Genomic DNA, 26490 nt, shown 5'->3' on the forward strand with positions numbered 1-26490 from the left:
CATGGCTGACAGGGTTGCGCATCCTTTGCTTGAATTTTCATGCAAAATTTTTTGTATTCATGCAAGTGCAGCCAGACAATTCAGAGCAAATCAGTATGTCAAATCCATACCTTTTAGTTTAAAGCTACTCTGTGAAACCAAAAATGATCTACTTCTGAATGCATATCAAATTTTTTGGGTCAGGAAATTAGTCCTTCATCCTTGACCAATTTTGCATGTCTAGTTTAAACACACAGTGGGTTTTGGAGGTGATGACAATAACTTAAATTCCCATAAAAGTCAAGAGGATGATATAAACACTGAAGCAAAGGAACAAATCTACTTGGGGATAATGCAACATTTTGGTTTGTTTAAACCCAGCTCGAAGGTGCCTTAGGACAGTAGCTATTCAAAGTTTGCAAATCATGTAGCATTGTTACTAATCTTACAAATCTTAGGGGTATTCACATTGTTGTGAGTGAGAAATGCACTGTGCCCTACCTGTGGTTAATGAGAAATCACAACAGCTTGTACAGAGGCGATATGTCAACACTGGCTTGAGAGGTTCATGACAACATCATTATACATCACAGCTGCAGAAATCTATAAACTATTATGATCAGTCACATTCCCCATCATGTTACATACAACCCATATCAAGTCACATAGTACATATTGGTGTCATTTATTTCTATGGGTGGGGTGAACTGATTGTGAAATTAAGTAATTTAGTAACTCTCTTATGAATCTGCTTTTTATTATAGCTTCCTATTCCAGTGATACCAATTCCAAACTTACAACAGCTTTCATCTTTAACAAAGACTCAGTTGATTGGGTATATCTTGACATAGTGTGAAAATATAAAGCATGTGAGCCTGTACCATCTCAATCACTTTATTTGGCAATTTTGACCAAACTCATTCTATCCAGCTACCCAGCTCACATCAATCTCATCCTTATTTCTCTTGGCAATTTCTTTTGGATATTGACCATTCTGTCAGTGGAAATGATATCTCCTTATTTACTCTATTAAAACCCTTCAGAAGTTTGAATACCTCTATTAAATCTCCCCTTAACCTTCCCAGCTTGAATCTGAAAAATCCCAGGTAACTTTGATCTTTCCATGTAACTGAAATGCTCATCCTTCCTTAGTATTAATCTGAGGCCCTATCTCATCTCTTGGGTAAATATAAAACATCCCATGGTGCTTTTTCAAAGAAAGCATGATAGATACAGTATCCCCATAGAATGTTCAACTTATTTCCTTCAGCCAATAAGAAGTTAAATAGATCACAATTATTTTTTCTGTTCCTTGTAGACAGCTGTGATCAATTTTGGCATTCACATTTCCTATATTATTACAATGGTTAAACTTTCAAAGAACTTTATTAACTGTTAAACATTTGGAGCCACTGAGGTCACAAAATACAAAATTTTTGTTTCTTTAAACTTTCGCAATGTGGATATCATTTTACAAAACATAATTAAGGGCAAGGCCCTTAATAGTGTTGCTGAGCAGAGAGATTTTGGGATCCAAGTTCATATCTCCTTGAAAGGCTACACAGATCAATAAGGTGGTTAAAAAGGCTTATGGAATGGTTGCTTTTATTAGTCAAGACACTGAGTTCAAAAGTCAGGAGGTTATGCTGCAACTTTATAAAGGTCTGATTAGGCCACAATTGATTGTGTACTGCTTTGGTCACCCCACCACAGGAAGGATGTTGAGGGTGTGGAAGAGGTTTACCAGGATGCTGCCTCATTTACAGGGCATTGTGCTATCATGAGAGGCTGGATAAACTTGGGTTGTTTTCTCCGGAGTGCCAGAGGCTGAGAAGAGATCTGATAGAGGTTTACAAGCTTATAAGAGGCATAGATAGAGTGGACAGAGAATATCTGTTTCCCAGGGTTGAAATATCGAATACCAGAGGGCATGCATTGAAGGTAAGAGGGGCTAGGTTCAAGGGGGATGTGGAGGGGGGCAAGTTTTTTACTCAGAGAGTCATGGATGCCTGGAATGTGCTGCTTGGTATGATGGTAGAGGCAAATACACTAGAGGCTATTAAGACACATTTGGATAAACACATGAATATAATGAGGATGGAGGGATATGGACACAGTGATTCTATGTTCTTACACCCCATTTAAGTTATAACATGTACTTTGTACAAATTTATTTTCATGAAGATACGTTATTTCTTATCTCTGCCTTAAATTTTATCTTCGCCTTTCACCAGCCCTCTTGAAGTCTGCTTTAATTTTCTACGCATCATTTCTAAACTTTTGAAGTTATAAATATTTGCACAAATCATTAACATGGAGAAAAAAAGATCAGTAAACTTGTTACTGAAGCCACGTTTTAATTTCCCTCATGTTTAATACCACTTACAATGACCTCGCTGACCTCCTCCCTCTGCATCAGCATTCAACATGAAAAGAATTATTTAGTGCTTCTCTTTGCCTTATGTTTATGATCATATTTATCTCATAAACATCAGTGTGATTGTAATGATATTTGGAAATGCAGGTGTGAGATTTAGTCAAATGGTATTCAAAAACACATGTGGTGATTTGTTTTTTAGATGCATATTTGATGATTAACAAAAACCATGAATAATCTTCAGTCAATAAAACATTTCTAAAGTCTTAGCCCATGGATGAATTTCCATAAATATGAGAAATTAGGCTTTGAGGGTATGTTAAGACTATACCTATTTCTATGAATCAAAGCAAGGACAATATGGTCCAATTGCTTTCTTGAGAAAACTTTCTAAATATTAAGGGAGTGAAAGTAAGAGAGGTAATAAGTTTAAGTTTATTGTCATTTGACCATATACATGTATATTGCCAGGCTAAACAACGTTCCTCTGGACCAGATATGTCATTTGGATAGGCTTTCAAACTGGAGCTCTAGGAACAAAAAGACTGGCAAAATTTAATTTCAACTATAACTCCATCCCATTTCTCTAATTCAGCAGTTAAGGGGAGAACATACAAACTCTTTACAGACAGCAGCAGAATTGAACCTTGGTCACTGGTGCTTACCACAATGCACCAGTGCTGCCCTATAAGATGAAACCTTCCAGCAAAATGGCTCATTTCCCGTTGAGCCCAACACTTTATATGCTTACTTTGAAAAAGCAAAGAAAAACTATAGCTGGGTGAATCCCCATGGCACTGACGACTTTGTGATCTCTGTCTTGGTGTACTTGGCAAGTTACTGAAAACCTGTGCTGGCCAACTAGCTGGAGTGTTGAAGGACATCTTCAACCTCTTACTGCTAGAGTCAGGGTTCCCCATTCACTTCTAAAGGGCATCAATCATACCAGTGTCCAAGCAGATCAGGGCGAGCTGCCTCAATAACTATAGCTGTTAGCACTCACAGGGTTGATCATGGCTTGAATTAGTTCCTACCTGAGCAAGGATTTGGACTTGCTACAATTTTCCTACTGCCACAAAAGGTCAAAGTGCACTCAGTCTTATTGGCACTCTCTCAGCCTTGGACTATCTGCTGTTTATTGATTACAGCCCAGTGTTCAACACTATCATTCTCTTAGTACTAGTCACTAATCTTCACTGTACCTCTCTCTGCAGCTAGATTTGTTACTTCCTCATTGGGAAACTAGGATCAGTACAGATCGATAATAACAACTCCTGTTCATTGACAATCAACACTGGTGCAACTCTGGGATGTGTGCTTAGCCCATTGCCCTATTTCTCTGTACTCTCATGATTGTGTGGCTTGGCAGAGCTCAAGCACTATCTATATATTTACAAGGTGGTGTCATTGGTGATAAAGAGGCATTGAGGAGTGAGATAGGTCAGTTGATTGAGTGGTGTTGCAACAACTATCTTGCACTCAACCTCAGAAAGTTCAAGGAATTAATTATGGACTTCAGGAAGGGGAAGTTGGGAGAACACACATTGAGGGGTCAGTGATGGAAAGGATGAGCAGCTTCTGGTTCCTGGTCATCAACATCTCAGATGATCAATCCTGGGCCCAACGTATTGATGCAATCAGAAGAAGACATGACAGTGGCTATACTTCATTAGGAGTTTGCGGAGATTGGTATGTGACCAAAGACTCTAGTGAATTTGATGCATTCTGACTGGTTGCATGATATGGAGGCTCCAAAGAATAGGATCAAAAGAGGCTGCTGAGGTTTGTAGACTCAACTAGTTCCATTATGGGCACACGTCTCCTCACGATAGAGATATCTTCAAAAGGCGCTGCCTCAGAAGGAGAATCCATCATTAAGGACTGTCACCGACCTGGATATGCCCTTGCCTCATTATTACTGTCAGGGGGGAGGTAAAGATGCCTAAAGACACACACACGACATTTTAGGAAGGGTTTCTCCCCCCTTCCATCATTCTTCTGGATGGTCAATGAACTCACCTATCTATTAATTAATTATCATAACTTATAGCAACTTTTTATACCCGCACTGCACTGCACTGATGAACAAAACAACAAATGTCACAACATAATTCAATGATAATAAACCCTATATTGATTGTGAATCATCAGAGATATACTAATACACCAATGTTTCCTGTGATGGGCTCTGCGCCTTCAGCATTGACATAATGGTCACTTTTAACCATTGCCATTCAGAGTGTATTTAGTTCTAATCAAAAACAAATAAAAAATAAAATAGGGCAAGTAAAAGTGACTGATAGGAAGAATTGTCTTTTGTGTTTCTATTTAAAGTTAGGTGGAACTACAGGGTAGAATGTGAGAAGGCATTGACAGTGAGTTCACTGCTTCATCATCCAACTGATTTCATTCCTTTGTCCTCACAGTCCATTACTTGTATGCTAGGCATATGCAAAGAACAGTGTGGGAAGAGAGGACCAAAGACTGTGTACTTACTGCCCCAGGTGACCATGTAAAAGGTGGAAGCAAAAAGTACACAAATGGAGGAAGAGGGCTCATCAAACATCCCTTCCCTATGTGCGGCACCAAATAATTTACTTTTTGCAGTTCTGCTTTTGGCCCCAGCATTCAGCAGTAAGTTTTGTTCTGAACTGCAGAGAGATTCCACTTCCCTATGCTCCTTGTCGGGTGCTCAGATGCCATTGTTGGAATTCCTGCACAAATCCCACTTGATGGCAGTAACCATTTCTAAGTATCCCTGAATCAGTAAATAAATTTGGGCTGGATTCAAATTTGTGGATTCAGAGAATATATTGCCCCATTAAAATTCTACCCTAAAGAGGAAAAACCTGACTAATTTGATAACCATTTCAGAGTTCATGCCTGCCTGCTGTTTTCATTGGATTAAATTGCCTATGTACTAAATAATTAAATGATTGATATACTGAAACACTGATGTTAGAATGCATTAAAATTACTTTCCTTTAATTTTGTCACATTAATGTGGATAATATTTTTTTTTAAATCAGGCAAAATAAGTTTTAGAAATGATTGTTATATTGAAATAGTATCATACTCTACAGATAAGAATTAAAATCCTTGTTTCAAAATAAGAGTACTAATTTTGAATCCTTTTTTGTTTTAAAAGTCCTGCTCCATGCGTCCTTTTTAAGAAATAAAGGATTCCTTTTATTATTCCCTGGGGTACTTTTTTCCTTCTCAATCCGTTAAAGGTTCGAAATAATCTCTCCCATCAGAAGTTCAATGTTCCATATCGGTGCCAGTTGGTCCAGGGCTCGTTATGATGTTAATGACCTGCACAATCTCAGCCTCAATGGAAAGATTACAGGAGCTGCAAGCACACCTGCAGGGGAGACTGTCTATTATTGTCAGTTTTCAACAAAACAAACCCACTTTCTAATCAAATCTATTACATAATTTTTAAAAATGCAAGATGACTTCAAAGTTTGTTGCTATGACCATATTTTGATGCAGGATTTAACCAGTAATCAATTAACCTAATAGTCTCAATTAAACTAGTTTACTCATCTACCAGGTGTATTTAATTAATAAGAAAAAAGCAACAGCTTGTAATTATAGAGCATCATGAAACAAGTTCCAGAACATTTCACAAAGGCATAAAGTTAACCTAAAGAGGTAGGTCTTAAAATGGATGACAACAAAAATCATTGGTTATAAAAGTAGATTTTGAAAAGAATGTTAAAATAGGAAAAGTTTCAGAGGAACAAATGGGGATTATCAAATTTGAGATCTCAGGGAGTTCAAAGCATTCCTACTGGTTGAGGTGGCATGATGGGTGATGACGGGCTGTTACTCAAATGAATACAGTTAAGTAAATGAAATATTCAGGGTTAAGACATTAGCAAAGATTACAAAGATATGAAGCAGTGCTAGCATTGATTTAAAACTGCACAATTAAACATTTAAATTTGAATTGTGATTTAAAGCATGTCATGAGTGGTAAGTAGTTTGGATTGGATGTGTACAGCAAAGCTTTGAATATTTACATATTGTGTGGAAGGGGAGGCTGCAGATTGCTTTAGTGACAAATGAACTGAGATGGTTTGATGGTTCTGCTAGCGGGGATGACAAAAGAAGAGTTTGTGCTGGAGGTGATATCCGTTCAGAAGCACAAGTCAAGGTTCAAGAGAATATTGATGCTGTAGAACAGTTCCATCATTAGGCAAGGTGGATGTACTTAGTGATATAGCAATATCACTTCCAACTAGATGAATTCAGTGTATGAAGACGAGGAATTCAATATTTCTGTGTTTAGCTGGAGAAATGTAAAGCTGAGAAACTTTATGGTCTTGGTGAGTGTCATCAGAGTGCCTAGAAATTGGATCACAATTTGTGCTCATTGATAAGACCATATTTCCAATCATTTCACTTGGGATTCTTGAATATCAACATATGAATTCAAGTTTTTAATTGATAGTTTATGATAGAATTAATTGTTGTAAAGATATGCATTAAAGCAAATAATAGAGGGGAGGGAGTGACAGCACTTACTGAGGATTGGACTGTCCACTTCTCCCTTGTGTTCACTTCCATGGCATCTTTTTTGGGTCCAGTAATACTCTGGCTGATGTGGAGAAAGCTATGTTATGGTCTGACACTCTTCATGTGATCACTGTATCAGCAATTTGGCAGATGGGAGCTCTTCATGGCAATTGCACAGCTCATCGGGAAAGTGATGGTGAGCTTTCAATGAACTTCATGCTTTCAAGATTCAAAGTGCATTTATTATCAAAGAATGTATAAATTATAGAACATTGAGATTTGTTTGTTTACAGGCAAAGCAAGGAACCCAAAAGAGCCCAATTTATAAAAATAAGCCCACCCACCATCCCCAACCCCCAGTGCCCACAGATAAAGAGGAGGAAAAAATACAAAACAATAAAAGTGAGCCACAACAACTGCATTCCGAACCTAAATGAGCCCATAGGTTCAAATCCCCAGAGCGGCCCGGAATAGGCCGAAAGCCTTGGTATTCACTTCATCATGTTAGCAGAGCAAATTGGTGCAAAGTTCACAGATACGAAGCACCGCAGCTGGGGACAGCCTCACAGCCTTAGTGTCATGAAGAGTGAAGCCCCAGGAATACCTGGGCTGACGTTTAGATTGTCCGAAATGTGCATTAGGACCTGGCCCTGCTGCCAGCTAATTGTTTTGAGCCTTTATTTTACTACTGAAGGAGTTGTTCCTGACCTCTCCAAATTGGCTCAGTGCCCAGAGTGATCCAACCTTGCCCGACTCTCAACACCCTGCCTTTCCTGTCTTTATATGGGCCGGCATTTGGGTTGCCCAACCAGTGGACTGTACCTCGCATTAGGACCTGGACCTCACTGCGGCGAATCACTAAGGGCATTGAAAATCCCACCCAGCTATTCGCTTTCGACGTGGATTTCACTGTCGATAAAGCCGTTCTCAACCTCTGCAATGTGGCTTGGTGCTTAGAGCAATGTACCCCCCAGACTTGGTTTAGTTGGATGGGCATTGGAGTTCCTCTGTCCCGTCTTCTCCCCTCCGATACATTCACTCAAACTGGCATGGCTTCAACTCCAAGCGCATCAGCAGGGCACATCCTATGAATTTGCTTTGCTTTCGCTCGCTTCTTCATTGCTGGCAGTGATAGTTTACCACAATTTACATACAAATGTTATCAATAATGTTTTTAATCAAATTCCTTCGCTTTCAAACAACCAGTAAACTGTTGCACTTTTTCGGTAGCCCCATCTTAAACTGGACGTTTATATTTCCATATTATATTTATCTTAACCTTGAAGGAGACCTTTTGGTCCATTGAGTCTATGTAAGTTCTTGTAGCAATTGCTTCATTCCCATTGGCTCACCTACTTTCCTATGACATATCCTCTCTCACATACCTAACAGTTCCTTCCTGATTGTCCTACACAAGTGATAATTTATATTAAATAATTAACCTACCAGTTTCCTACAGGGTTGTGGGAGGAAACCAGAGCACCCAGGATAAACAGGTGCTGGCATAGGGAGACAGCTACAGAAATTAAGATTGAACTAGGACACTGCAACAGCAAGGCAGCAGCGTTGCCAACTGTGCAATTCTAAGCTGTTTCACGGGACATCCAAAATACATTGCATACAAGAACGCTTCAGTGCAACTAAGCCATTCCAGTCTAGTTCCAAGGCTTAACAGATGATGGATTGTCAAGACAGATGTTAGGAAACCCAGCTGTAAAAACTGCCCTGTGGCAGCAAATGCTGAGGAAGAGCCCATGAGCAGATCGTCCACAGGAAATCTCAAATGATGATATGGTATTCAATGGAAAATCTTGTAGGAAGTCCATGCTCCAATTAGCAAGTATGAGGCAAAAAATATGAAAGCCTTTTTGAGGTAGATGAGTGTATGCATCAGAGGGTGAACATGTAACTAGCTATTCTGAAGCCTGCACAAAGAGGAGATAATGCAGTGTGATCTTATCTTTTTAAAATGGCATAACTCAGTGAAGTCACATGTTCTAATACATAAGCTTATTATAGGGAGGGTAGGGTTAGTAAGGTCATGGAGATCAAGGTTTTTTTTTTGAGGTAGCAGTTTCCATTGGAAAGGGGATAAGATAGCACCAAATACTACTTCAGAACTGAGGCAGAATGGATAACTGTTGGATAACAAGTGAATTGAATTGGGGTTAAGGAACTCAGGACTGTGTTTCATGAGCCTGATAAGTTCACAGAAATGGGAATTGATCAGAGAAAAGGTTTCTCAAGACAAAAAGTAACTTTGCCTTGGTCATCTGGAAAGGTGAGAAGTTAAGACCATAAGACATAAGAGCAGAATAAGGTCACTTAATCTGTTCCTCCATCGAGCATGGATTCCTTCTCAATGTCCTTCTCCTTCACTCTCCCTGTAACTTTTATTAGGTTTCAATGAGATCCCCCTTTGTTCTTCTAAAGTCGGTGAGTATACGATGAGAGCTCCTCATAGATTAACCCTTTCATTCCCATGATAATTCTTGTAAACCTCCTCTAGACCCCCACCAATACTCGAACATTCTTCCTTAGACATGGAGCCCAAAACTGCACACGATATTCCAAATGTAATCTGAACACTGCTTTAAAAAGCTTGAAGTAGCATTGGTTACTAAAGAAATCTGTGATTTTCTTACACTGTTTAGTTACAGGAATGAAGAAGGATAGGTTTAACCAGGTCAAAAAGGGGAGTTTATCTACTTTCAGCAGAATAATAGCAGTTGGCAGGTTTACAACAAGCAGCCAGAAGAATTTGATCTGGGCAGAACAGCTCTGATAATGAATGGCTAAGCCACTTGCACCCAACTTGTTGTTCATACTTGTTATTTTACTCAGAATCCAAATTGATAGTTGTCACAGAGTGTTTTACTTCTCAAAATGTTATAGGGCTTTCAAAATGGGGTCTGACAAAATGCATTTGTGATAGGCAGAAGCAAGAAATAAAACACAGAAGAATCTACAATTCCACAACTATTTCAATACGCATCACCGAATCCTCTTCCAGTTATTTTAAGTTGGCTCCTGAACAATCTTATTGATGTTATTCTGAAAATAGCTCGAGCAGAGAGAAGCCACAAATAGAGGGTGAAAAAGATTCACTTCCACCATGTTGATCACATCACTAGTGATTATTCAGAAGGGAAGAATCTTTCAGTTAGCTCACCGTTTTTTCAGATTGAGATATATGCTAATGCAGACAGTGATGAGACAAACAGTGCCACACCCTGGACCCGCCTAATTGTGAGCGATCTTCAAGTCCACAGTAGTGATCAATTACATCTCGTTGATTTTAACTGTACTTTAGGCTGCATGAAACACTTTGGGATGTACAGCTCCCCCAGTAAGAACGGAACAGTATACAGACCAGCAATCCATATGTTTTCATATACAGTAGATTGCAGGCACCACTGAGCACCGTTCAAAGAAATGCTATCAAAATACTCTTTTTTCACTTATACTTTGTGTTTTTGTTTCTCCTTGTATACAGTGTGATGTTGCCAAAACCATTTACAATTAATAGAAAATCCTGAAAAGGAATCACAACCGATTTATTCCAATACAAGTGTGAGAAGGAGCAAGATCATGCCGATACATAAATCAAAGAAACAACCCCAGGATTCTGAATGATAACAAAACAAATGGAACAAGGCTAGGAAAAGGTAAAGGTACTATTGTAAATAATATACCTGATGAAGATGGTGAGAAAATTTGCCATTTACTGAAAATCTAATGGTTGATTTTATTTTTGCAAAATTAGATTAGATTAGATTCAACTTTGTTGTCATTGTGCCGAGTACAGATACAAAGCCAAATGAAATGCAGTTAACATCTAACCAGAAATGCAAAGAATACTGTTATTTACAAAATAACTGAATAAAAAGTAAGTGCTACAGACACAAATATAAAAAGTACTGAGACAGTACAATATGGGTGCACTACTGCTTAGCGCTGTGATGTGAGGTTCAGCAGGGTCACAGCCTCAGGGAAGAAACTCTTCCTGTGCCTGCTGGTGTGGGATCAGAGGCTCCTGTAGCACCTACCAAATGGGAAGAGAGTAAAAAGTCCATGGTTAGGGTGAGATGCATCCTTGATAATGCTTTTCGCCCTGCCCAGGCAGCGTTTATGGTAGATGTTCTCAATGGTGGGCAATTGGGTGCCGATAATCTGCTGGGTTTTCACCACATGCTGGAGTGCTTTGCAGTCCAATACAGGACAATTGCCATATTACACTGAGATGCAGTTGGTGGGTATGCTCCCAATGGTACAGTGGTAAAAGTCCGTCAGTATCCTGGGACTGAGGTGAGCTTTCTTGATGTCCACAGGAAATAAAGGCGCTGTTGCACCTTTTTGATCAGGATGGAGGAGTTCAGGGACCAGGTGAGATCCTCGGAAATGTGGACACCAATGAATTTGAAGCTTGATACACACTCCACTACAGCTCCACTGATGTAGATGGGGACTTGAGTGTGACTCCTGGCATGCCGGAAGTCCACAATGATCTCCTTGGTCTTCAAGGTGTTAAGGGCCAGGTTGTTGTCAGCACACCATATGACCAGGTGCTGGACCTTGTCCCTGTAGGCCATCTTGTTATCCCTTCTGATCAGGCCACCCACCGTGGCATCATCTACAAACTTGATTATGGAGTTAGAACCATTTAGAGGAATGCAGTCATAGGTGAAAAGGGAGTACAGAAGCGGGCTCAGCACACAGCCTTGGGGCACGCCGGTGTTCAGGGTGAGAGTGGAGGAGGAGAGGTTGTTTAACTTAACAGATTGAGGTCTGTTAGTCAGAAAGTCCAAGGTCCAATTGCAGAGGGATGAGCTGATGCCAAGCTGGTGAAGTTTCGTGATTAGCTTGGAGGGGGTCACAGTACTGAATGCCGAACTAAAGTCAATGAACAGCATTCTGACGTAAGAGTTGGGGCTGTCCAAGTGAGTCAGGGCAGAGTGAAGTGTCGTGGAGATGGCGTCCTCTGTTGGTGCGATAGGCAAATTGATGGGGGTCCAGGGTAGTGGGCAGACAGGATTTCAGATGTGATAGAACCAGTCTCTCAAAGCACTTTGCAGTGATGGGGGTGAGTGCAACTGGGTAGAAGTCATTCAAGCCCGTGGCAGTGGAATGCTTTGGCACTGGCACGATGGTGGCGATCTTGAAGCTTGTGGGGATAACTGCCTGGGCCAGAGACAGATTGAAAATGTCCATGAAGACCCCGGCCAACTGCCCTGCACAGACTCTGAGCACACGGCCAGGTATTCCATCTGGACCAGCTGCCTTCCGTACATTCACCTTGCTCAGGGTGGCGCAAACATCGTAGGTGGAAAGTGAGAGAGGCAGTTCACCAGGTGGGAGATCTGCTTTGAGGGTGACCTCCTTGTTCTCTCAGTCAAAGCGAGCGTAGAAGTAATTGAGCTCATCAGGGAGGGAAGCAGAGCTGGAAGGGGGCACAGTACCAGGTGGTTTGAAGGCTGTAATGACGTGTATGCCATGCCACATGCACCAGGGGTCCAAAAATAGCCATTTCTGTACTACAAAGGTAGAAAGCTCTAGTTGTGCAATCAATATTTGAAGGAACTGCAAAATTTTGGTAATGTTTTGGTGATTTTAGAAAAAACGATGCTATAACAGATATCCAAGTGTGGGAGATTATGTCAATTGGAAAGATGGTAGGGACCTGTAATATTCAAATGAATTGCCAGTTACTGGAATACAGGTTTGCCCATGACCATTTACTGTACTTACTTTAAATATTTAATTTGGTAGATTATGAAGATGGAACTCCAGTTTTCAAATCTGCTTCCATTATTTTCAAACAGAGAGCACATTACATTGTGCATTTGGTGCATTCAGCAGTGGGCTAATTTCTACCCATTGTATTTTGAAGCTGAAATCTCATGCAGCAACAAATTTCCAGAAAAAGAAATGGAAGATAATATTATTTTCATGTGTCTGATATTGTGATGGATCTCTATCTTAGAATTATTCACTTTAGTGGCCACAATTGATACGATCCATGTGTATTAGAGCCATACAGTAACATAATATGGAAGCAGGCCCTCTGGTCCATGCCAACCACAGCATCTTCCCTTGCAGAGTTTATCTCCAGTTACCCCTGAGAGGTTAAGGTGAGCTATCTTTGTGCATCTCCACAATCCCTATTACTTTAGCTTTTCAAGATTTTGATATAGTGATACTAAAGTTAGGATATTGTTTCATCTAGGGAGGGACTGGGTGTGATTGTTTTTACAGATCTGAAAGAGGTCACGATTTGTGAGATCATGGTGAAAAGTTGGTGGTGAATTAATGTGGGCAAACTACAGATGGTACACATTGCAGCCAAAACATGCTAGCGGTGGAATGAAGAAATGCTAAGAGTTGTGTTGGGATGACCATGCCACTTGCTTGGTCATGCACAGTGTTGAGCTTCTTGAAGGAAATTGGAGTTACATTCATCCAGGAAATTAGAAACCGTTCCATTAACTTCTGCCTTGTACCTCATAAATAGCAGAAGGCTTTGGGGAATCATAACATGACACTTGACACAGAATACCCAGTCTTTGTCCTTCTCCTCTAATTACCGTATTGAGGCTTCTGGTCTAGTCAACTCCCAAAGGGTTGCTGTGAAGGTTTGCATGATGGTAATGTTATGAATGCCAGGACAACATGGCTGGACTCTCTTATAATGCAAATGGTGATCTGATTGGCATCCCATTCTGCACCCTAAATGCTCAGGCCCCTGTTTACCAGTCAACAATGACTGCATCACATTTACTCACTTGTGATACTTCAAAAGACCCTTCCAGATTTTTGCTTTCCGTCACCAAAACAGACAGAGGCTTTAGGCATGTAGTTCTCCTCCAGGTCACATACTATGCTGACTTGGAAAATTAGTACTGTTTCTTTAGTGCTGGTTTTTAAATCATTACCTAACAGCACTGAAGTGTACCTACACCTGAAGCACTGTAGTATTGTAGAAGGTGACCCGTCATTACCTTTTCAAAACTGGGGATGGGGGATGAATGCTGACAATGTCAGTGAAGCCCAGGTCCAAGGAACTGATTAAAATATAGTTATCAAGTCAAGTCAAGTCAACTTTTATTGTCATTTCGACCATAACTGCTGGTACAGTGCATAGTAAAAATGAGACAACGTTTTTCAGGACCATGGTGTTACATGACGTAACATGTATGAAGAAGGCAACAGCAGCTATACTTTATTAGGAGTTTGAAGAGATTTGGCATGTCAACAAATACACTCAAAAACTTCTATAGTTGTACTGTGGAGAGCATTCTGACAGGCTGCATCACTGTCTGGTATGGAGGGGCTACTGCACAGGACTGAAAGAAGCTGCAGAATCTTGTAAATCTAGTCAGCTCCATCTTGGGTACTAGCCTACAAAGTACCCAGGACATCTTTAGGGAGCGATGTTTCAGAAAGGCAGCATCCATTATTAAAGACCTCTAGAACCCAGGACATGCCCTTTTCTCACTGTTACCACCAGGTAGGAGGTCCAGAAGCCTGAAGGCACACACTCAGCGATTCAGAAACAGCTTCTTCCCCTCTGTCATCTGATTCCTAAATGGGCATTGAATCTTTTGACACTACCTCACTTTTTAAAAAAATATACAGTATTTCCATTTTTGCACGTTTTAAAAAAATCTATTCAATATATTTGATTGATTTACTTGTTTATTTATTATTTTCTCTCTGCTAGATTATGTATTGCATTGAACTGCTGCTGCTAAGTTAACAAATTTCACGTCAAATGCCGGTGATAATAAACGTGATTCTGATTCTGGAATCTCTTCTTAATCTTTTATGTTCGAGGGAATAAAGTTCTAAAGTATTCAATCTTTCCTTATAATTCAGGTCCTCCAGTCCTGGCAACATCTTTGTAAATTTTCTCTCTAATTTTTCAACCTTATTTTCATCTTTCCTGGAGGTGGGTAACCAAAATGGCATACAATAACTCCAGATTAGACCTCACCAACACCTTTAACATCTTCTACAAGACATTTCAACTCCAAACTCAATACTTTGATCTATGTGCCAAAATATTTCTTTATGACCCTATCTACCTGTGACATCACTTTCAAGGAATTATGGAGCTCTATTCCCAGATCCCTTTGTTCTACAGCACTCCTCAGTGCCCAGCTGTTCACTGTGGAAGACCTATCCTGGTTAGTCCTCCTAAAGTGCAACACCTCACATTTGTCTGCATTAAATCCCACCTGCCATTTTTCAGCTTGTCTACATCTCACTGCAAGCTTTGATAGTCTTCTTTGCTTTCCATTAGATCTAGAATTTTGGTGTCATCTGCAAATTTGCTCTTCCACTTAACCACATTAACATCCAGATTGTTGACATAGATGAGAAACAACAACAGATCTAGCACCAATCCCTGCAATACTCCATTAGTCACAGACCTCCAGTCAGAGAGGCAACCATCGACTACCGCTCTCTTGTTTCTCCTGCAAAGCTGATGCATAATCCAAATTACTACCGCATCTTGAATGCCAAGCAACTAAACCTTCTTGACCAACTGTCCAAGTGGAACCTTATCAAATGCCTTGCTGAAGTCCATGTAGACAATATCCACTGCCTTGCATTCATTAATTTTCCTGGTAACTTCCTTGAAAAATGCTATAGGACTGGTTAGACATGACCTACCACACATAAAGCCATTCTGACAATTCCTAATCAATCCCTGACTATCCAAATACTCTTATATCTGGTCTCTTAGAATACCCTTACAATAACTTTCCCACTGCAAATGTCAGGCTCACCAGCATATAATTTCCTGGTTTATTCTTAGACCCTTTCTTAAACAGTGGAACAACATTAGCTATCCTCCAATCCTCCAGTATCTCACCTGCGCTAAGGATGATTTAAATATCTTTGGAGCAACACATATAAAATGTTGGAGGAAATCAGCAGGTGACCTTCAGTCCACAAAGGTGTGCCGAACATGTCCCTCCCTGAGATATTACCCAGGGTTGCCCACAACCCTCTATTTTTCTGAGCTCCATGTATCTGTCCAGGAGTCTCTTAAAAGACCCTATTGTATCCACCTCCACCATTGTTGCCTGCAGCCCATTCCATGCACTCACCACCCTCTGCGAAAAACTTACCCCCGACACCTACTTAAATGGCAGAGCAGACACAAGAAGGCAAATTACCTTGGCTCCTGCTTCTTATGTAATTATATTCTTATGTTCCCTCCTCACTTTAGGACCAAGACTGTAAAAAGAGTGAGAGCTCTATATTTCTGGTATGACCCTATTATATGAGCAAATTATATCAGTTGAATGTTGGCATTGTTAACAATAATTTTGCTTGCCTTAAATTTCATTTAAAGTACTCACTTGGTAAGTGACTGAAATAGATCATTTGGAAAGAGTTTTTTTTCTCTTTGTTGTTGAAACCAGCAAGTTCACCAGTTCAGTCTTTGTTACTTTCATTCTTTTTCTTGTTGAACAAGCAAATGTTGGAGGAGTGGGTCAGGCAACATCTATGGAGGGAAATGGACAGTAGACATTTCAGATCAAAACCCGAAATATCAGTCCAGTCCTGATGAAGGGTCTCAGCCCAAAATGGTTGACTACTCTTTTCCATAGGTGGTGCCTGGTCTGCTGAGTTCCTCCAGCATTTGTGTACCATCTGCAGACTTTCTCTTGTTTCCGAAACATTAACTGTCCACTTTGCACCATAGATGCTTTCTGACCCACTGAGTTCATCCAGCATTATGTTATTTGCATCTGCACTCCCTTGTGTCTTCACATTTTTTTCATTCATGTGCAATATGAATTACATTTTCTTTTGATTACTGGTGGATGCTCAGGTAATTGCTAACCAGGAGCAGACATTTAACACCCGATCATATATAGTTGGGTATTCCTCAGCCTTGTTTCAGAGCTTGTGTCTAGAGTTTCACCATTTGGAAGAACTTGGAATCAGTTTATTACATGTACCAAGAAATAATGGAGACACTTCTCTTGCATACTGCTCATACAAATCAGATTCTTATAAAGAACAAGCTAAAACAATAACAATGCAGAATTTAGTGTAACATCTACAGAGAAAATACAGTGCAGATAAACAATAAGGTGCAAGATCATAATGAGGTAGATTGTGAGGTCAAACGTCTAATTTATTGAATGAGGGAACTACTTAATAGTCATAGGGCAGCAGGGTAGAAGCTGTCCTTGAGTCTGGTGGAATGTGCTTTCAAACTTTTCTATCTCTGCCCAGTGGGAGTGGGGAGAAGAGAGGATGTTCAGGACAGATGTGACCTTTGATTATGTTGACTGTTCTACTGAGGTAATGAGAAGTGCAAGCAGAGTCTGGGTGGGCGGATTTCCGTAATCTGTTGACCTGCAGTTTCTTGCAGTCACTTGCAGAGCTGTTGTCATAGTGGCTGGGAATGTGTATGGTATGGACATTCATTTATGTGCTACCATTCACAATTTGTTGTGGCAGAAGTGCAGAGATTTCAAATGACAAATTAGTTTGAGTTGCTAAACCTATTATTAATTTTCTCAGTAAGTAATGAATTTCACAGAACTCTAAGAGTATCCTTAGCACACTCTGTGAAGACTTGATTCTCTGTTGTTCAGTACCATGTTTGATAATGGCTGCAACCCTGGTGAAAAATTGTTTTAAGTTGATACAAACATTTGACAGCTAATGCCAGTTACCTCATCTTGAAAGAAGAACTTCACATCAACAGGAGAATACCTCAACACAGCCTCATTAAATTGTGTATATTTAAGCAGATGGAAGGGTGAAGCAAGTGCAAAGGATATAATATCTTCAAATCTTTTTTTTTGTTTTATGCTGCCATCATCATCATCAGTATAGCACAATGTATTAGGTCGGGGATGGAAATAGTGATTTTTTTTTGCATTTTGTATAGTAAACATGAACATTCCAAATGTTTTCCTTGATAGTGACAAATGAATTGGCACAACTTACTTCAAATATTTTGGTAGCTGAAGAACCTGGCTGCTGCACAAGTTGGGGTCTTAAACTAAAATGTTGGTTTAATCTACAAGAGGCCGTTTTGGTTAAGAAATTAAGCGTGCTAGGAACAGCTGCCCGGAAGATTACAATAGGGCTGATATTGCAAATTAATTGCTTGTTAGAGTTCTTAATGATGTACCATTGTATTTCAGTGGATTGTGGTTAACCCAATGCTTGCTCTTGCAAGAAACCTGCTCACTGGGAGTAAATATGTCATTAGGAATACTTTTTAGTACATCAACTTTATTGTTCTCTTACTGCTTGGCATTAGAGAAGGACTTTTGAAATTAATTGGGAGACCTTCTGGGGACTTCTCTCATTGTGAGATCTTCTCAAGACCTCTCTCTTGGTTAAGCAATACTTATTCCAGAATTCTGAAAACTTACTCTGAAAGAGTAGTTGTTGTGTTATTCTACCATGTTGTGTATTGTGCACCTGAAGTAATTACAAAGAGGTCACAAATGGTTTGTTATTGACACCTTGCCTAGAACCTATTTACTCTGCAGGAGAAATGAGAAATGGAAATTAGTTCAGGCAGTTGAGCAGAATCAGAATCAGTTTTATTATCACTGTCTTATAAGATGTGAAATTTGTTGTTTTGTGGCAGCAGTGCAGTGCAAGCACATGAATTACTATAAGCTGCAAAAATAAATAGTGTAGAAAGAAGGAAAAGTGAAGTAGTGTTCATGGGTTCATGTACTATTCAGAAATCTGATGACGGAGGAGAAGAAGCTGTTCCTGAATCATTGAGTGAAGGTCTTCAGGCTCCTGTACCTTCTTCCTGATGATATTAATGAAAAGAGGGTATGTCCTGGATGATGGTGGTCCTTAATGATGGATGCCTGCTCCTTGAGGTACCACCTCTTGATGAAATCCTCAGCTGTGGGGAGTGCTGTGCCTGTGATGGAACTGGCTGTGCTAACAATCCTCTGCAGCCTCTCTTGACCCTGTGCATCCATATCACAGCAAACAAAGTATTAACGAGCACATTGCTTCAGCATTCACTACAGAAAAGGATCTTGGCAATTGTAGGGATGATGTACAGAGGACTGAAAGGCTTGAGCATATAGATATTAAGAAAGAGGATGTGCTGGAGCTTTTGGAAAGCATCAAGTTGGATAAGTCACCGAGACGAGATGTACCCTAGGCTACAGTGGGAGGTGAGGGAGGAGATTGCTGAGCCTCTAGTGATGATCTTTGGATGATCAATGGGGACAGGAGAGGTTCCGGAAGAATGGAGGTTTGCGGATGTTGCTCCCTTATTCAAGAAAGGGAGTAGAAATAGCCCAGGAAATTGTAGACCAGTGAGTCTTATTTCAGTGGTTGGTAAGTCGATGGAGAAGATCCTGAGAGGCAGGATTTATGAACATTTGGAGAAGCATAATATGATTAGGAGTAGTCAGCATGGCTTTGTAAAGGGCAGTTCGTGCCTTACGAGCATGATTGAATTTTTTGAGGATGTGACTAAACACATTGATGAAGGAAGAGCTGTAGATATAGTGTATATGGATTTCAGCAAGGCATTTGATAAGGTACCCCATGCAAGGCTTACTGAGAAAGTAAGAAGGCATGGGATCCAAGGGGACATTGCTTTGTGGATCCAGAAATGGCTTGCTCACAGAAGGCAAAGTGTAGTTGTAGATGGGTCATATTCTGCATGGAGGTCGGTCACCAGTGGAGTGCCTCAGGGATCTGTTCTGGGACCCTTACTCTTTGTGATTTTTATAAATGACCTGGATGAGGAAGTGGAGGGATGGATTAGTAAGCTTGCTGATGACACAAAGGTTGGAGGTGTTGTGGATAGTGTGGAGGGCTGTCAGAGGTCAGACATCGATAGGATGCAAAACTGGGCTGAGAAGTGGCAGATGGAGTTCAACCCAGATAAGTGTGATGTGGTTCATTTTGGTAGGTCAAATATGATGGCAGAATATAGTATTAATGGTAAGACTCTTTGCAGGGTGGAGCATCAGAGGGATCTTGGGGTCCGAATCCATAGGATGCTCGAAGCAGCTGCGCAGGTTGACTCTGTGGTTAAGAAGCATATGGTGTATTGGCCTTCATCAATCATGGAATTTAACTTAGGAGCTAAGACGTAATGTTGCAGCTATATAGGACCCTGGTCAGACCCCACTTGGAGTACTGCGCTCCGTTCTGGTTGCCTCACTGAAGGAAGGATGTGGAAGCCATAGAAATTGTGCAGAGGATGTTGCCTGGATTGGGGAGCATGCCTTATGAGAAAAGGTTGAGTGAACTCGGCCTTTTCTCCTTGGAGTGAAGGAGAATGAGAGGTGACCTGATAGAGGTGCATAAGATGATGAGAGGCATTGATCGTGTGGATAGTCAGAGGCTTTTTCCCAGGGCTGAAACGGCTGCCACAAGAGGACACAGGTTTAAGGTGCTGGGGAGTAGGTATAGAAGAGATGTCAGGGGTAAGTTTTTTACTCAGAAAGTGGTGAGTGCATGGAATGGGCTGCCAGCGATGGCAGTGGAGGTGGATACGATAGGGTCTTTTAAGAGATCCCTGGATAGTTACATGGAGCTTAGAAAAATAGTGGGCTATGGGTAACCATAGGTAATTTCTGTTGGTTTTCATGCTTCTATTGTCTAACCAGGTTGTGATGCAATCAGTCCAAATACTCTCCTGTGCTGCATCACTGCCTGGTATGGGAACTGTACAGCCCAGCACATCTCTAGATGTGAATTACACACTATTCGGGACATTTACAAAGGCAGGTGTGTAAAAAGGGCATGAAGGATCATTGCGGACCTGAGTCACCCCAACCACAAACTGTCCCAGCTGCTACCATCCAGGAAACAGCACCGCAGCATAAAAGGCAGAACCAACAGGCTCCGGGACAGCTTCTTCCACCAGGCCATCAGAGTGAAGAACGCACACTGATACAGTTGTATTTCTATGTTATATTGACTGTCCTGTTGTACATACTATTTATTACAAATTACTATAAATTGCACATTGCATATTTAGATGGAGATGTAAAGATTTTTACTCCTCATGTATGTGAAGGATGGAAGTAAAAAAAATCAATTCAATTCAATGTACATCCATCAGTGACATAGCAAATCCTCTCATGCTCTTACCCAAGTTGAATCGCGTGTGTGCCTCCTTTGTGATTGAATTATTGTGTTGGGTCCTTGACAGATCCTTAACCAATTTTATACACAGGAACTAAAGCTGTGATCCTCAGTCTCTGCCTGGTTTTGAGGGGATGAGAGTACTGAATCAATTGCACATCCATTTTTTTTCAATGACAATTGGACACATTACAGAGCTTCTACATTATTACTGTAGACCTGTATCCACATTTCTTGTTCTATATTCAAGTATCTTATTAGGTTTATATAGTTATCTCACCACTGTCTAGACTGGGAACAATGAGTTAATTCAACTCAGTCAATTCATGTTGCATATTGTTTTGCTCAATATTCAATGCTTTGCATTTCTATGTAATAATTTTCATTTGCCATATGTCTATTTGCATAATTGATTCAAATCTTCTGCAAAGTCCTAGATGCATTTGCAAATTTGACAATCATGCAGTCAGTTTTTAGCATTTACGTTATGTAAAAGTCAACAAAGGTATTAGCACTGACCCAATATTACCTGCCTGGCACTGACAGGAAACAATCTGCTTCCTGTGCTGATTTTAGCTCTTCTACGGTAGCATTTATTTTAACATCAGAATTTACCTCATGTTGCCTTAATCTATTCCCATTTCCAATTTTGAATGGGGAAAATTATAATTCTTTAAGTTTTGTCTTTGCTTTTCTGCTGAAAATCCCACATTTTTGCTCCAGGAATGGACAGACAAACCAGTGTAAACAATGGGGACAATTTTAAACCCTGTGAATTAATGGGTTTGCAGCAGGTATTAGATCTAATTCCACAAAAAACAGCCAAACTGTGTGTAAAAAAAAAAAATAAAAAAAAATGTAAAGTTCCAATCAACATCCATGCTTATCCTTATTCTGTTAGGCTGTAAAAATAATTCCCAGTCAAAGAGAAAATGGAAATTTAAAGAGAAACAAAAGACGGGAGCCTAAAATAAACTCTGGAAGAATCAGGTAGGTTAAACATCATCTGTGGAGGTAAAGCAGGCAAGAAAGTATTTTGGGTTGAGCTCCTGCATTCAAAACTTTAAATATGCTAATTCGTCTTTTAATGTGATTTAACTGAGTTTTTGAACTGAACCGAAGTCCCACAGGTTCTATTAATTTTATTTATTTGGAGGGAGGCAGAGTGACATTGGATATAGGGCTGATAAACTGATAATAGCACGATGCACACTGTTGTTCCACAGCTCCTCTCTTGAATGTGTCAAATGCTACTTTTCACAGGTGTTGTTATTTCCATCGTAAATCTTGGACTGTTTTGTGAGAATTAATGCTATTTTTAGAGAGTATTCTCATAATACTGTGCGTGCCTACCTGTATACTTCAAAACAAGCTGATCTCTACAAGACTTGATTTCCCTGTGTGTATAAGGTACCTGGATAGATGCCATGATTTCTTTATTGTGAAGCACTTCCCACTCTGATCTATTGAATTGTCCCATGTGGATCCATAGCCCATTGTGGGGCACCTCAATACCCATGCCCGACATCTCATCTCCCCAGTGAATGGACTGTAATCCTAGTATTTTTTTCCAGAGCTGGCTCTTTACTGGCTGATTTAAATTAAAATAATTAACAATTAAAGAAAATATGAGTTGAAACCAAAATAAAATTAATGATCAACCATATATCACTCAGCATATAATTTTAGTGAAGGCTAGGAGCACATACACTCAGTGGCCACTTTGAAGTGTTATGCTTTCAGAGATGCTCTTCTGCACACCAGAGCTGTAATGCATGCTTATTTAAGTTACTGTTGCCTTCCTAAGCTTGAATCAATCTAGCCATTCTCCTCTGATCTCTCTGCTGCTCACTGTATGTTTTTTTTTCTTGCACAATTCTCTGCAAACTCTAGAGAACGTTGTGCGGGAAAATACCAGATCATATAACCATATAACAATTACAGCACAGAAACAGGCCATCTTGGCCCTTCTAGTCTGTGCCGAACGCTTACTCTCACCTAGTCCCACCGACCTGCACTCAGCCCATATCCCTCCATTTCTTTCCTGTCCATATACCTATCCATTTTTAAAAAATGACAAAATTGAACCTGCCTCTACCACTTCTACTGGAAGCTTGTTCCACACATCTACCACTCTCTGAGTAAAGAAGTTCCCCCTCATGTTACCCCTAAACTTTTGCCTCTTAACTCTCAACTCATGTCCCCTTGTTTGAATTTTCCCTACTCTCAATGGAAAAAGCCTATCCACATCAACTCTATCTAACCCCCTCATAATTTTAAATACCTCTATCAAGTCCCCCCCTCAACCTTCTACGCTCCAAAGAATAAAGACCTAACTTGTTCAACCTTTCCCTGTAACTTAGGTGCTGAAGCCCAGGTAACATTCTAGTAAATCTCCTCTGTACTCTCTCTATTTTGTTGACATCTTTCCTATAATTTGGTGACCAGAACTGTACACAATACTTCAAATTTGGCCTCACCAATGCCTTGTACAATTTTAACATTACATCCCAACTCCTATACTCAATGCTCTGATTTATAAAGGCCAGCATACCAAAAGCTTTCTTCACCACCCTATCCACATGAGATTCTACCTTCAGGGAACTATGCACCATTATTCCTAGATCAGTAGTTCCTCAGACACTCAAACCACTCAGTCTAGCACCAACAATCATTCTATTGTCAAAGTCACTTAGATCACATTTCTTCCCCATTCTGATGTTTGCTTTGATTATCAACCGACCATGTCTGCATGCTTTTAATCATTGAGTTGCTGCCACATGATTGGCTGATTAGATAGTTGAAAGTAAATTTATTATCAAAGTACATGCAGTATATGTTACAATATACAATCCCAAGATTTGTTTTCTCACTGGCATACATGGTATATCCAAGAAACACAATAGAATCAATGAAAGTCTACACCCGACCGGCAAACCAACATCAAACATGCAAAAGACAGCAAACTGTACAAAAACAAAAGAAAAAGTAAAACAATAGTAATAAAAAATAAATAATAAGCAATAGATGTCAAGAACATGAGAAGAAGAATCCTTGAAATAGAGTCCATTGTTTGTGGGATTATTTCAATGATGGAGCAAGTGAAGTTATCCCCTTTGATTCAAGAGCCTAAAGGTTGAGGGATAATAACTGTTCCTGAACCTGGTAGTGTAAGGCCTGGGGTTCCTGTACCACCTTCCTGATGGCAGCAGCGAGAAGAGAGCATGACTTGGATGGTAAGGGACCTTGATAATGGATGCTACTTTCACACGACAATGCTCTGTGTAGATGTGTTCACTGGTGGGATAGGCCTTACCTGTGATGGACTGGGCCATATCCATTACTCCTTTTAGGATTTTCTATTCAAGGGCATCGGTGCTTCCATTCTAAATTGTGATTCAACCAGACAATATGCTTCCCACCATACACCTATAGAAGTTTGTCAGTGTTTTAGATATCATGCTGACTCTTTGCACAATCCGAAAGAAGTAGAGATACTGATGTGCTTTCTTTGGAATTGAACTGAAGTGCTAGGCCTAGGGCAGCTCCTCTGATATGAAAACACCGAGGAATTTAAAGTATAACAGTGGTCTAGCGTGTTGGGCCCTCTGGTGTTACAAGTTATATGCTGATTGTAATTGGACAGAGGTTTCTTCAAACAAGCCTTGTTGAAGTTCCTGACTATGATTCAAATGTGTCAGGGTGGGCTGTTTCTTGTTTGGTGACAGCAGCATGCAGTTTCTCAAGTGCCTGATTACAGCTGGCTAATGGTGGTGTGTAAACTGTGTTCAGGATCAAGGAGGAGAACTCCTTTTGGTAAATTGAATGGTGTTCCAGGTTGAGGGAACATGAATATGACAGAACTGTCACATCGGAGCACCACTGAGAGTTTATCATGGAACACATACTCCAACACAAACAAAATTTGCCTTTTCTGATTCAGCATTTCGGTCTATCCTGGGTATCGAGAAGTCTTCAGGTTTGATTGATATATCTGGCATGCTGGGAGTAACCATGTCTCAGTAAAACACAGAACATTATTTTCCTTCAATAGAGTAATCTCGCTCCCAGATCCTTAATATTGTTCTCCAGCAACGACACATTTGCTGACAAGATGCTGGGTAGAGGGGGTCTCTTTCCTTTGTGTTTCAGCCTAGCCTGGAGTCCAATCAGCTTGGCCTGGAGTCCACTCCCCTGCCTTGCTTCTGGCCATGGCAATGAGCCTTCATCTACTTAAGGTGACATACCTGCTTGCATGAGAGTTAAATCCACTGAATCCTTCAGGAGATCATAAAATCTGTCGTTCATTAGGTTAAAAAAGGTCTAGAGCTTTCCTGTTGTATATGACAAATAAAATCTTCTTGGGCTTCCAGCTGGATACAGGCATTGATTATAACTGGCATTTCAATAACAAACTCTGGCATCCCTGAAGAAGATGGCAGAGTCTGTCATCGGAACATTGATTATAATCGATACCTGTACCTGACTGGAAGCCCGGGAAGAGTTTATTTGTTCACTAGGTCAGTTCAAAATTGCATCTCTTATAGGGAAAATTACATGCTGCAGATTGCAGTGAGAGAAGCTCAAGAGAGGTATATTTCGAAGTTTTGTGAGCAGCCCACAGAACATCATCATGGTTCACCAATGTCAACTTATTTCATTGTCAAAGAACTAGAAATTTGCTTGCTTTGTGCAAAGTTTTAGTGTTGAGTGAAGGACTTTAAATAAAAGTTCTAGTGATAAGCTCATGGAAGTTTAAATTTTTATGATTCTCTGTGCATATAACACATTATTGAGCAGGTGTACGGGTATAGCTAATAAAATGGCCTCTGAGTGTACATTATGGGTGTTATATGCACAGATTACTCAAAACAAATTCAAACGTCTAAGAGCTTATCATTGGCTTTTTCATTTGTATTTAAATTCCTTCATGTAGCACTCTAAAACTTTGCACAATGCAAACAAATTTCTAAACCTTTAACAATTATTTTACATTAAATCATATTCAAAATATTTTGGAAGAGCTTCATATTAATATAGTTTTGAATTGTAGTACCACTGATAGACGTGAAACTAGTTTGTGAAAAAGATTACCCCAAGATGAATGAAATAGCTAATTTCAAATACTGCAATTACATTTATGAAATCTAGCAGAATGATACCATTTTCCTTCAATTTGCCACATAGAAAGAATGTCTTTTAAAAATAAAACTCCACTCCCTCATTGCTAAACCACAGACAAGACACTTCATGAGTTGATGAAAAAGCATGATGAACAGAAAATGTTATAAGAAAACTAACATATGGTGAGAGGTTCTTTCATAGTCCATTTATTCAACAATTGTAAAAGAATGACAATTTATGTATTTAGAATAATTAGAATATGTATCTTTTAATACAAAGCAGTCTTAATCATTTGTTCATTATGTGTCATGTCTTTCCATAACCATGATTGTTCTTGGCAAATTTTTCTACTGAAGTGCTTTGCC

General features: G+C 39.9%; 1 long non-coding RNA gene across 1 annotated transcript in view; it reads left to right on the forward strand.

Moving 5' to 3' along the window:
* The first annotated feature begins 5957 nt into the window (after positions 1-5957).
* LOC140729992 (uncharacterized) overlaps positions 5958-26490 on the forward strand; it is a 179199-nt gene continuing 158666 nt past the window's right edge. Inside the window, exons 1-2 of the long non-coding RNA XR_012099463.1 lie at positions 5958-6013; positions 10377-10548. This is a non-coding gene — a long non-coding RNA (uncharacterized lncRNA). The remainder of the gene's footprint in view (positions 6014-10376; positions 10549-26490) is intronic.

The sequence above is a fragment of the Hemitrygon akajei genome, chromosome 7 (assembly GCF_048418815.1).
Source record: "Hemitrygon akajei chromosome 7, sHemAka1.3, whole genome shotgun sequence".
In the NCBI taxonomy this organism is placed as follows: domain Eukaryota; kingdom Metazoa; phylum Chordata; class Chondrichthyes; order Myliobatiformes; family Dasyatidae; genus Hemitrygon; species Hemitrygon akajei.